The sequence below is a fragment of the Tinamus guttatus genome, unplaced genomic scaffold, assembly GCF_059628265.1.
Source record: "Tinamus guttatus ecotype Peru unplaced genomic scaffold, ASM5962826v1 Tinamus_guttatus_pri_ptg000722l, whole genome shotgun sequence".
In the NCBI taxonomy this organism is placed as follows: Eukaryota; Metazoa; Chordata; class Aves; order Tinamiformes; family Tinamidae; genus Tinamus; species Tinamus guttatus.
Genome location: NW_028289256.1, coordinates 29,438 through 39,801, shown reverse-complemented (window position 1 = coordinate 39,801; position 10,364 = coordinate 29,438).

Here is a 10,364-nt window from a genome sequence, read left to right as displayed (position 1 = left end):
GCCGAGGCAACCAGGGTCTTTCCAGTCCCTGGGAGGCTGTAGAATAAGCAGCCTCTGTAATAGAGAGAGATTCACATGGGACAAAATTATCAAAAACACCCATTTGAAGCCCCATCCCTAAGATGATCAACCCCCTCCTCCGAACCAACACACTTTATATCCAGAACTGCAGTAACAGCCAAATTGTGAGAACATTCAGAGCAGGAGGAAGTTTTGTGTTTCTAAGGGATGTCACATGCCAATAAGCAAAGTTAACCAAGGGCATTAACAAACTCAGACCCCTGCTCTGCTCTGGAGAGAGCGCAGTGTCCAGCAGGACACGTCCAAAACGGCCCCCAGGCACCACAAGGGACCACGGCAGAAGGGAGACAAACAAGAGCCAACTTCTGGGGCTCCAAGTTTTATAATACTAGTTTGTTCTTCAGTTAGAGTTGTCTAATATACTCCCTTTTTCAAGCACCATACACCAGGTCTTTGATCATGCCAAGGCCTTTGCTTACATTTTGAAACTGCACATGCTCAAGATTTTATATATTTTAAATAAATTATTTTCACTACTAAAAAAAATGCCCAAATGTTGGAAGCACAAACAAATATATTGATGCCTCAGTGTAATATCCTCCCCAAAACAGCGGAATTAGCATTTTGTAAAGCTGTGTTACCCTGGGGGCTGAATTTGGAGTTTCCCAAAGACTTTTGGGTAAAGCACTGGAAAAAGCACCATCTCTTTTAGGGCTGCAATGTGGTCGGAAAGACCACCCACCCCATCAAATCGCACCTAAAGATCAATTCAACAGAATAATTTCACACATTAAAGAAAGCTGCAGCCTACAAAAGGTTCCATCAGAAACCCTGGAAAAATCCCTCTAACACAACAACTTAAATCGCTTACCACACTATCTATCTGCACTGCGCTGATGCCAGCCACAGTTGCACTCGTTCACTGGATCCGTGTCAATCCCCTTTAAGTTGTCTTTCCGAAAATTAATGGGCAGACACGCAGGGCTCCAGGGCAGGGCTCCGCGGAAGAGCACGGTTTGCGTCTGGATCCGTTGGGGCCCTCCGTCACCACGGCGATGCGGAACATCCCAGTGGGAAGAGCCTCGCCTGTGAGGAACACGGGGGGCTGGCAGATTTTGAAAGATGCATTAAAATACAATGATCTTTTCCACCTGAAATTGTTCACTTACAAGTGGTAACAACACTGGGATGTAGACAGCATGGATATGTAACCCCCTTGAGAACCATGCAAGCTGGTGATTTCCAAGGTTTTGCCCTTAGGCTGTTTAAAAAAAAAAACAACATTAACCATTTTGCGCTATGCAAATGACTGACATAATTAAGTACAAAGTAAAGATGATTTCTAAACACTGCTTTGTTTTAAAAACACCCCAGGGGGTAACTCTACACATTTCCCTGGACTGTGTCACAGGTTTCCCTTGCGGGCGGCCCTGTCCCAGGGGTCCCACAGCTGGAGGCGGGGGGCGAGGGGTTGCCCTGCGGCTGCTGCCGGCCCCTTCCCGCGCTCCGGGCCGCCCTCCTGCAGCCGCCTGCGCCCTCCCGCCGCGCTCACCCCCTGCTCCTGCGCTCTCGGCTCTGGTTCCTCCGCTGCAGCCGCATCCCTGGCGCCATCCGCAGCGGCGGCGGGCCCGGGCGCGAGGGCCACCACGCAGCGGGGTAAACTGGTCGCTGCCGTCACTGCCCGGCGGGACGGCGGCACCGCCATGGCGCAGGACAGCAAGCGGCGACACCGCGAGTTCTGGTGCGGTGCTCTCCGCTCCGCCGCAGCCGTGGCCCTCCCCACGGATCCCTCCGCCGCGCCCCGCTCCGCTCCGCTCCACTCGCGGCCGCGCCGCCTCCTGCCCGCCGCTCCCGCCGCTCCCGCCGCTCCCCGCCGCGCCGCCAGCCCGCGCGGCTCCCGCCTGCCCCCGCCGAGCGCCGCCGTCGCCTCCCCCCGCGGACTCTTTTCTCTGCGGCCGCTAGTCCCGGCCCGCGGGCGGAGGGACACAGCGCAGCGCCACACTCACAGCTTAGCGCTCCTCCAAATTGGGGCCGCCTGTTCTGCCGGCGCCTGATTGGCTGAGGGGGGCCCCGACCCTGCCCTTTTTTGCTGGGAGGCGGGGCTCTCCCAGAACCACCCCTTAAAGGCGCCGCCCCTGCGCTCCGGGTCCTTCGCAGTTCCCTGGAATAGCCGTGGGATGGCTGCAGCTTCCCGGTATGGAGAGCTCCGGCCTTGAGCACCCGCGGAGACGGGTTGTAAATGGGATGGGCCAGCACTATGCGGCCTGCCCCATACCCAGAAACAGTGCTATTCCACACCGCTGAGCGGAATGCTCAAGTTTCTGTATTCATCAATAAGGGGGTTTCTCCACAGTTTGGCTGAAGAGCAGGACAAAGGGAGGGGAGGCTGAGTGGAGCCATGAGCCGAGTGGGACAAAAAGAGCCATCTGCAAGGAGATGGGGGCCTTTACAAAGGGAAATAGGGCAATTCCCCCACATTCTTCAGCAAGGGGGACAAAGGAGTTGGTGAGCTCAGGTGAGAACAGATGGCGGGAGGCCGGAGTTCGGTGTAGGCGGCCAGGAAGGCTGTAACTTCTGAGTACCTTGGCCATGGGGAAAAGGAGAGGGCGTCCCTCGGTCGGGAAATTAGGATAAAACGGGGGCTGCGTCCCCCAGCAATTTGAGAGACCCCACAGGGATATGCCCGGTGGACCCTCCCTTTATTCGAATAAAGTTTTAGGACTCCTCTGTCTCCTTTTGGACATTCAGTTCTTGACAGCGAGATTTTCCGCACAAATGGGGGCTCGTCCGGGATCCTTCCACCTTCCGGGAACGGCAGACGGCGATTGGAGTCGACGGCGCGCCTCACCAAAGCTTTTGGTGATCGACTCCCTTCGACGGCAGCCTGCACCGGACGACTGATTGGGTTCCCGAGACTGTCCGGAGACAGACAAGAAGCGGATCAGGGGGATCCGCAGGTAGGACCGGGAGGAGGTCCTCAAGGGGTCCGACAGAAAGGGCTAGGTCTGACAGAAAGGACCTCTGGGTAGCGCTAAGCCCAACGGAAAGGGCTAGGTCTGACGGAAAGGACCTCTCGGTAGCGCTAAGTCCGACGGAAAGGGCTAGGTCTGACGGAAAGGACCTCTCGGTAGCGCTAAGCCCGACAGAAAGGGCTAGGTCTGAAGGAAAGGACCTCCCGGTAGCGCTAAGCCCGACGGAAAGGGCTAGGTCTGAAGGAAAGGACCTCTCGGTAGCGCTAAGCCCGACAGAAAGGGCTAGGTCTGAAGGAAAGGACCTCCCGGTAGCGCTAAGTCCGACGGAAAGGGCTAGGTCCGACGGAAAGGACCATTGAAATCTCACTGGTGAGTACTGTGGGACTGGGGAACAAAAGGGGTGACGACCCCGATATGGACAGCCAGGGAAGGCAGCAAAGGGAAGCCAAAAGAGGGTGTTGGGAAAAAGGTATGACCACCTCGACTTATACCTATATAGTCCCTTGGGAAGACTTTTGAGGGTTTGGGATAACTTATGCATTCCCCTAGAAATAATTAAGGAACTAATGATAAAACATTGTTGTTTGGTTTGGCCAGAATATAAGTTACCAGAGGGATTTAGGTGGCCTCCTGTAGGGTCGGACGACGATCCTAGTCTTTGTCCGGTTTTGTGCCAGTATCTCAGTGATACTGAGAAGGGTCTCATCGAGAAAGAATGTGTGTCAATACGGTTAAGGGCAACATCTAGAGGAATCTATGTAACAAAAGAGAGAGGCAATCTGCTGAGGGGTTGGAGTTGATGGCTGGATTGGGAATGTCAATTGATATTGTGGGGGATGATAAAGAAGTTAGCACTACTGTAACTTTGTGCAAAGCGTCTGATAAAGCTAGGCTGAAGTGAACTCAGAAGTGTGGACAGTTCCAGGAAAATGATAAAACACCAATTGACAAGGACAGTCCTCCTGCAAGGATACACCAAGGCACCGGTCCTATTTGGACAAGCCTTGCAGAAAATACTGAATATCCCACCCCCAGAAGCCAGGTTATTGCAGTATGACTTGCCCCTATCAGGTGAACAAGAGAGGGTGGTGAAGGAAACTGCTGTGAAGTTACTCAATTTCTTGGCCCAAAAAGGGTTTATTACATATATTTGGGGCATATTTTGGCTGGGGGTTTAACCCAAAACAGCCCCAATGTTGTGGTATGGACATGAGAAGGAGAACAGAGCCATGGCAAGGGAATTTTAGTGCAAAAACATGGAGGCATGAGAATACCAATAGCTTATTTTTCTAAAATGTTAGACCCAGTGGCTAAGGGGTGGCCTTATTGTCTGGAAAGCCCCGGCTAACTCTCCGTAGATCTGTACCGCTGGCGGGGAGTGGGTCTGGAAAATAAACTCTGGGTTGCTGGGTCTGTGGGAGTCCAGGAGAATATGAAGACTACTCATGGATACTAGACATACTGAACACAGGTTGTTAGTTAATAACCTAGTTTGTAAAAACAAATATTGTCCAAAGGAGGGAGGAAAAAAAAAAGAAAAAAAAAAAGAGGAGGGATTGAGCGGAATGCTCAAGTTTCTGTATTCATCAATAAGGGGGTTTCTCCACAGTTTGGCTGAAGAGCAGGACAAAGGGAGGGGAGACTGAGTGGAGCCATGGGCCGAGAAGGACAAAAAGAGCCATCTGCAAGGAGATGGGGGCCTTTACAAAGGGAAATAGGGCAATTCCCCCACATTCTTCAGCAAGGGGGACAAAGGAGTTGGTGAGCTCAGGTGAGAACAGATGGCGGGAGGCCGGAGTTCGGTGTAGGCGGCCGGGAAGGCTGTAACTTCTGAGTACCTTGGCCATGGGGAAAAGGAGAGGGCGTCCCTCGGTCGGGAAATTAGGATAAAAGGGGGGCTGCGTCCCCCAGCAATCTGAGAGACCCCACAGGGATATGCCTGGTGGACTCTCCCTTTATTCGAATAAAGTTTTAGGACGACTCTGTCTCCTTTTGGACATTCAGTTCTTGACAGCGAGATCTTCCGCACACCGCCAATGCAAAAGTTGCCCTTAGTGGGGAAAACACCATTTTGCTTTCCTCTCTCTATTGAAAAAAAAAAAAAGGACACAAGGCAAGTATTAAACAGGGCTGGAGCCCCCTGCCCACGTCACCGGGGCCAGGTCCTGTCAGCTTTGACCCTGCTTGAGCAGCGGGGTTGGACGAGACGATCCCTAGAGGTCCCTTCCGACCTCAGCCATTCTCAGATATCCAGGGACTGAGACCCCACCACAGTCTTTCCTGGCAACACGAGCCAGTGTTCAAGCAGCCTCCCAGCAAGTAATTTCTTCTATTCATTTACCCTGTGATGCACCCATGTATTTTCTTTCTAAATCAGTGAGTCCCGAGATGACAACAGGCTTTCAGATATGAAAACATTTTCAGCTCCTGTTTTCTCCTCAGAATAAAAGATTTTCACATGAAGACAACTTCAGGAGCATCTGCTCCTGCGCAGAGCGGCGGGCACATGAAATGGCAGCGAGGTCATGAAATGGGGCGGCGGGGTGAGGAAGGTGTTTGGAAGCTGTGTGGCTACACCCGAAGCTGGGATCAGTACCCCCTGGAGGAATTCTGTGCAGTTTTCACCTCCAGTGAGAGGAGGCCGGTGGGTTGTGGGTAAAGGCAGCCCTAGAAGCACTTGGGGCTGCCTCAAGGGCCTTGGGGTGCCTGGGCTTCTGGGGCCTGGCAGCTGGCCCAGATAGGAGGTCTATGGATCACCCCATACTGATCCATATTTATGATCCCTACTTATCTCATGCTTTCGGAGCTGCTTGTAAGACAACACATCTTTCCTGTAACCTGCCAGTGTAGCAGAATGGTGCTGTTGGCTGCTGAGTGCTCTGGAAATGTCAAAACTGATGCTGTGGTTTTGTGGGTTTTTTTTTGTTTGTTTGTTTTGTTTTTCTGCAGCACAGGTATAAGCGGGTGCTATGTGTTGCCTGGCAAAGAACCACTTGTGTTAATCTTTATATAAAATTACTTATGACTTTCACATTCCCCTATGGAAGCAGAAATGTGGACACAGAAATGAACCTATTGTCTGGGTATTTTGTTCTTCATGTATTTTTTATGTATTTTGTTGTTTATATAGGGCAATTTATATAGGGCATTTTTTTTAACAAGCAGCAGTTCTGTATTGAAGTTCTGTATTAATGACACAATGCCAGTATTTGTTCTTCTGCAACAGATACGGAAACACTGTAAATCAGATCTCTTTTTTACTGCTTGTAGGAATTTAACAATGAAATACTCAATAAAATCTACACATGAAGAACATTGGTAACAGTGCATAACAAGCTTGTGAAAATTATTTTGCGTATACTTGTGAAGCCATCAAATTTGCAGAATTTCAAGGAAGAGATGTTTGTATTTTTGAGGAATAAAAGAAAATACCTCTATGCACTTGGCACAGGATGGAAAAATACAAACAATACATTTCTCAGGTGTCAGCGTGTAAATTGATTCCAACTGGTGGCTTTATAGTGTTATTTGTAATGAATGGAATTCAGTAACTGCTGTTCTAGAATTCCTTTTAAATGGATATCATTACAGTGTTCAGTTATCCTGTTAATGCAGAAGCGTTCTTCTAGCTTGATGTTATTTCTGTATATCAGGAAATGAAGATTAATTTTGGATTTATGCTGTAGTTCTTCACACTTTTAGGCACGTGACATGCATCATGCCAGAATGGGAAGGATTTTGGGGGGAAAAAGATGACAAAGTATTTGAGTCTTTTAAATCACTTCAGGAATAATTAATTCTCTCACAAAATATTGGCACATTATCAAGAAAAAAAAAGAAAAAAAGAGTTTATTTTAAAAATAGATCTGAATGTTATCAAGAAGACCTATGATGAAAAAGAGGAATAGAAGTATCAGAAAAGGCCTCTGCAAAATGTTAGTTTTCCTTCAAATTCATGGCTTGAAAGCTGTCTTTTTCTTTGATATTGCAATGCCTTACAGAATTTGTTCAGCTTGAAGCTCATTTTTCACTAGACTCTATAAAAGCTTTTCTAAGTATGGTTGTTACATACAGTTCTATATCCACTTGATAATTTGATCTCTCAGAATACTTGCACAAAGATCTTTTGCATTCCCTTTCCATTATAGTCAGCTTTGTTCAATATGTGAGTGGATTTAATGTTCCCTTTATTAACAGTGGTTACTAACAGGCTAATTTAATTCTGCAAAACAACAGTGTAAGTAACTCGTGTGCGGAAAATCTCACTGTCAAGAGCTGCATGTCCAAAAAGGAGACAGAGGAATCTTAAAACTTTATTTGAATAAAGGAAGAGTCCACCGGGCATATCCCTGTGGGGTCTCTCCAACTGCTGGAGGATGCAGCCCCCTTTTATCCTAATTTCTCGAGTGAGGGACGCCCTCTCCTTTTCCCTGCTGGCCAAGGGGCTCAGAAGTTACATCCTTCCCGGCCTGCCTACACCAAACTCCTGCCTCCTTCCATCTGCTCTCACCTGAGGTCACCCAACTCCCCATGACGCCTGCCAAAGAAGGGCGAGCAACCTCCCTTTGGCCTATGCTCTCCTGTCCCACTCACTCATGGCTCCGCTCAGTCTCCTCTCCTGCATATATTCCTTTGTCCCACTCATCAGCCAAAGACTGTGGGGGAGTCCCCTTATTTGTGAATACACAAAATAGTGTATTCCACTCAATCCCTCCCTCTCTTTTTTTTCAATATTTGTTTTTACAAACCTCTACACCCATCTTTAGAAGCATAGTGAACTCTGCATAAGTTATTAACTAAGCACCTGGGTTCCATAGGGCTGGCACCCATGGCTAGTCTTCATATCCTCCTGGACTCCCACAGACCCAGCATTTATTCTCCTGACCCAACCCCAGACAGCGTTACAGCTCTAAGGAGAGTTATCTGGGGCTTTCCATCCTTTTCCTTCAACTGAGAAGTCCAGATTTCAGGCATCATGGCCATCCATGCTCAGCTGTATTGACTGATGTTTCTGTGGTTCTAAGGTCCACTCCACTTTGCTGCCAGTGGTGCTTTTTCCGCTTTTTGACCAAGACCCGATCTCCTGGTACTGCAAAATCCAAGGGCAGGATCTGTGCGAGCTGGACTTCCTGTTGGAGAGACTTTACACGGGAAAGTATTCTGCCCACATATTGATCACTCATCTCTACCTTCCCGCCAGCTTGGGTGTAAGTAGGGTGGAGAAATCTTGAATATTCTTTCAAAGGAGAACAGTTGAATGTCTCCCCTAGGTTTTGCTCTCATTCTTGAATGGTAGAAGTTGTCTCCATGGCATCTTAGCTTCTAACACCAATTTTAGAAGATGCCTTTTAATGTTCCCATTCATCCTTCGCACTGTACCAGAGCTCTGGAGATGCCAAGGGGTATGCAAGTCCCCTTGAATCCCCAGGGCAATCACGACACCTTGAAGGAACTTTCCCATAAGAAGATTGCATCTGTTTGTGTCTTTTGCCTCTACCAACCCATATATTGGAGTTCTTTGTTCTAAAAACACCTTAATTACAGAGCCGGTTGTTGTTGAGGTAGTTGGCAGTCGCCAACTGGATGGCAGTTGCCTTGGGCCATCCTGTTACCGTTACCAGAAGATGCCTAAGGCTCCCTATATGGGGCCTCTCACTAGAGTCTACTTGGATCATTGGAATGGGCGCACAGCCCAGGGTCGTCCTCCCCTTGCAGCTTCCCTTGTGGCTCAGCTGTTTGCCTTACAGCCCTCAATAGCCCATTTCCCCAGAACAAAAAAAAAGACCAAGGGCAGCGCAGGTTTTGAGGAAGGCCCCTGCCAGTCCTCGGGAGCCCCAATGGCTTCCTTCTTTCTTCTGCCCCACTATTTTTAATTATCTCTAATGCTTCTGGAAGAAAAGATATCTTTTCTGGTAATGGCTGGACTACCGGGAGGAGAGGAGGAGGAGAGGTTTGCTACCTCCAGGAGGCAGGTAATCACATCCTTCGTACCAATGCCTTTCCCCGGCAAGTTAACACACCTCTCTCTTGGCACAGTTTTCCAAACATATGCACCATCCCACATGCATATTTAGAATCTGTAAAGATATTTGTTACATTGCCTTGGTATAATTCACAGGCTCTTATTAGAGAATACAATTCTGTGGTTTGGGCTGAGCAGGGAGACGGCAGCTTTCCTTCCTTTAGCAGCTCCCTTCCCTTAATGATGGCATATCCTGTGGCCCATTTCCCTTCTATTACTTTTGAAGAACCATTAATGAATGCATTGTCCCCATCTGGCCAATGTGCTCTTCTCAGATTTTCCCTAGCCCGAGTCTGGAGATCTGGTACCTTCGATGCTTTTCCCTCGGGGCCAGCCAGGCTAGAAGCTGAGTTAAACCCTCCCCCGCTTCTTAATTTTCAATCTGGTCATCCATGTAGAAGCCCTTGCAGTTAGTAATGCCTTGACCTGCTGTAAGAGACAGTTGTGGATTGTGTTTGTCTCAACACTGTTGTTGCACCGTTTACCTCAGCGTCCTGTCTCTGGGAAGATGGTGAGATCAGCACGAGACTCAGACAGTGCTCAGCAGAGGCTGCGGAACGGCACTACCACTCGAGTTGGCTGCACAGGAGCCCCAGAGCACGCGGCATGTACGACACAAACACCATGCACCAGAAAGCGGGTGGACTCTTCGAGAACGGGGACATGAAGGGACTTGTATTCCTCCCCTGGTGTGCGGCTTCTTCCCCTGAACGGCACCTGCGCCGAGGTGACTTTGGGACAACAGAGAAAAATATTATAGCGTCGCCATTGGCTCCGGGGATCGCTGCCGAGCAAGCATTGACCACGTTGTGCAGACTGGGATGCTGGCTAGCAAAGTCCAGCAATGCTACAACGAGAGCTTTGTCCTCATTGTGAGTAGAAGTGGACTCGATACAGCACGCAACTATACACGACCACACTGCCATAGATATGTTATTGCTTATGCATGGCCATGCGTGTGAAGAGGTAGGAGGCATGTGCTGTATGAATCCAAGCGACCACTCCAAGTCTATACATTGCCAGATCCAGGCCTTACAGGATCTGACTCATCAACTGAGAGATGCTGATGACTGGAATGCATTCGGACAGTGGAAGTGGGGTTGGCCATGGCTACAGAAACTGCTATTGGGGCTATTATTTCTATTTGCTGTATTTGTCTGTGTTATGTACTGTATCCCTTGTGTAATGATGCTGACACGAGGTATGGTTGAAACTGCTATGAAAATGTTATCTCTTCGGGTGCTTTGCTACAATAGATTGACCTCTACACATCACAGGGCGGCATGTATAGGAGGTAGATATTTTTATGATTATTTATGCTCTGTAAGGTCATAAGACTATTGTGCGAA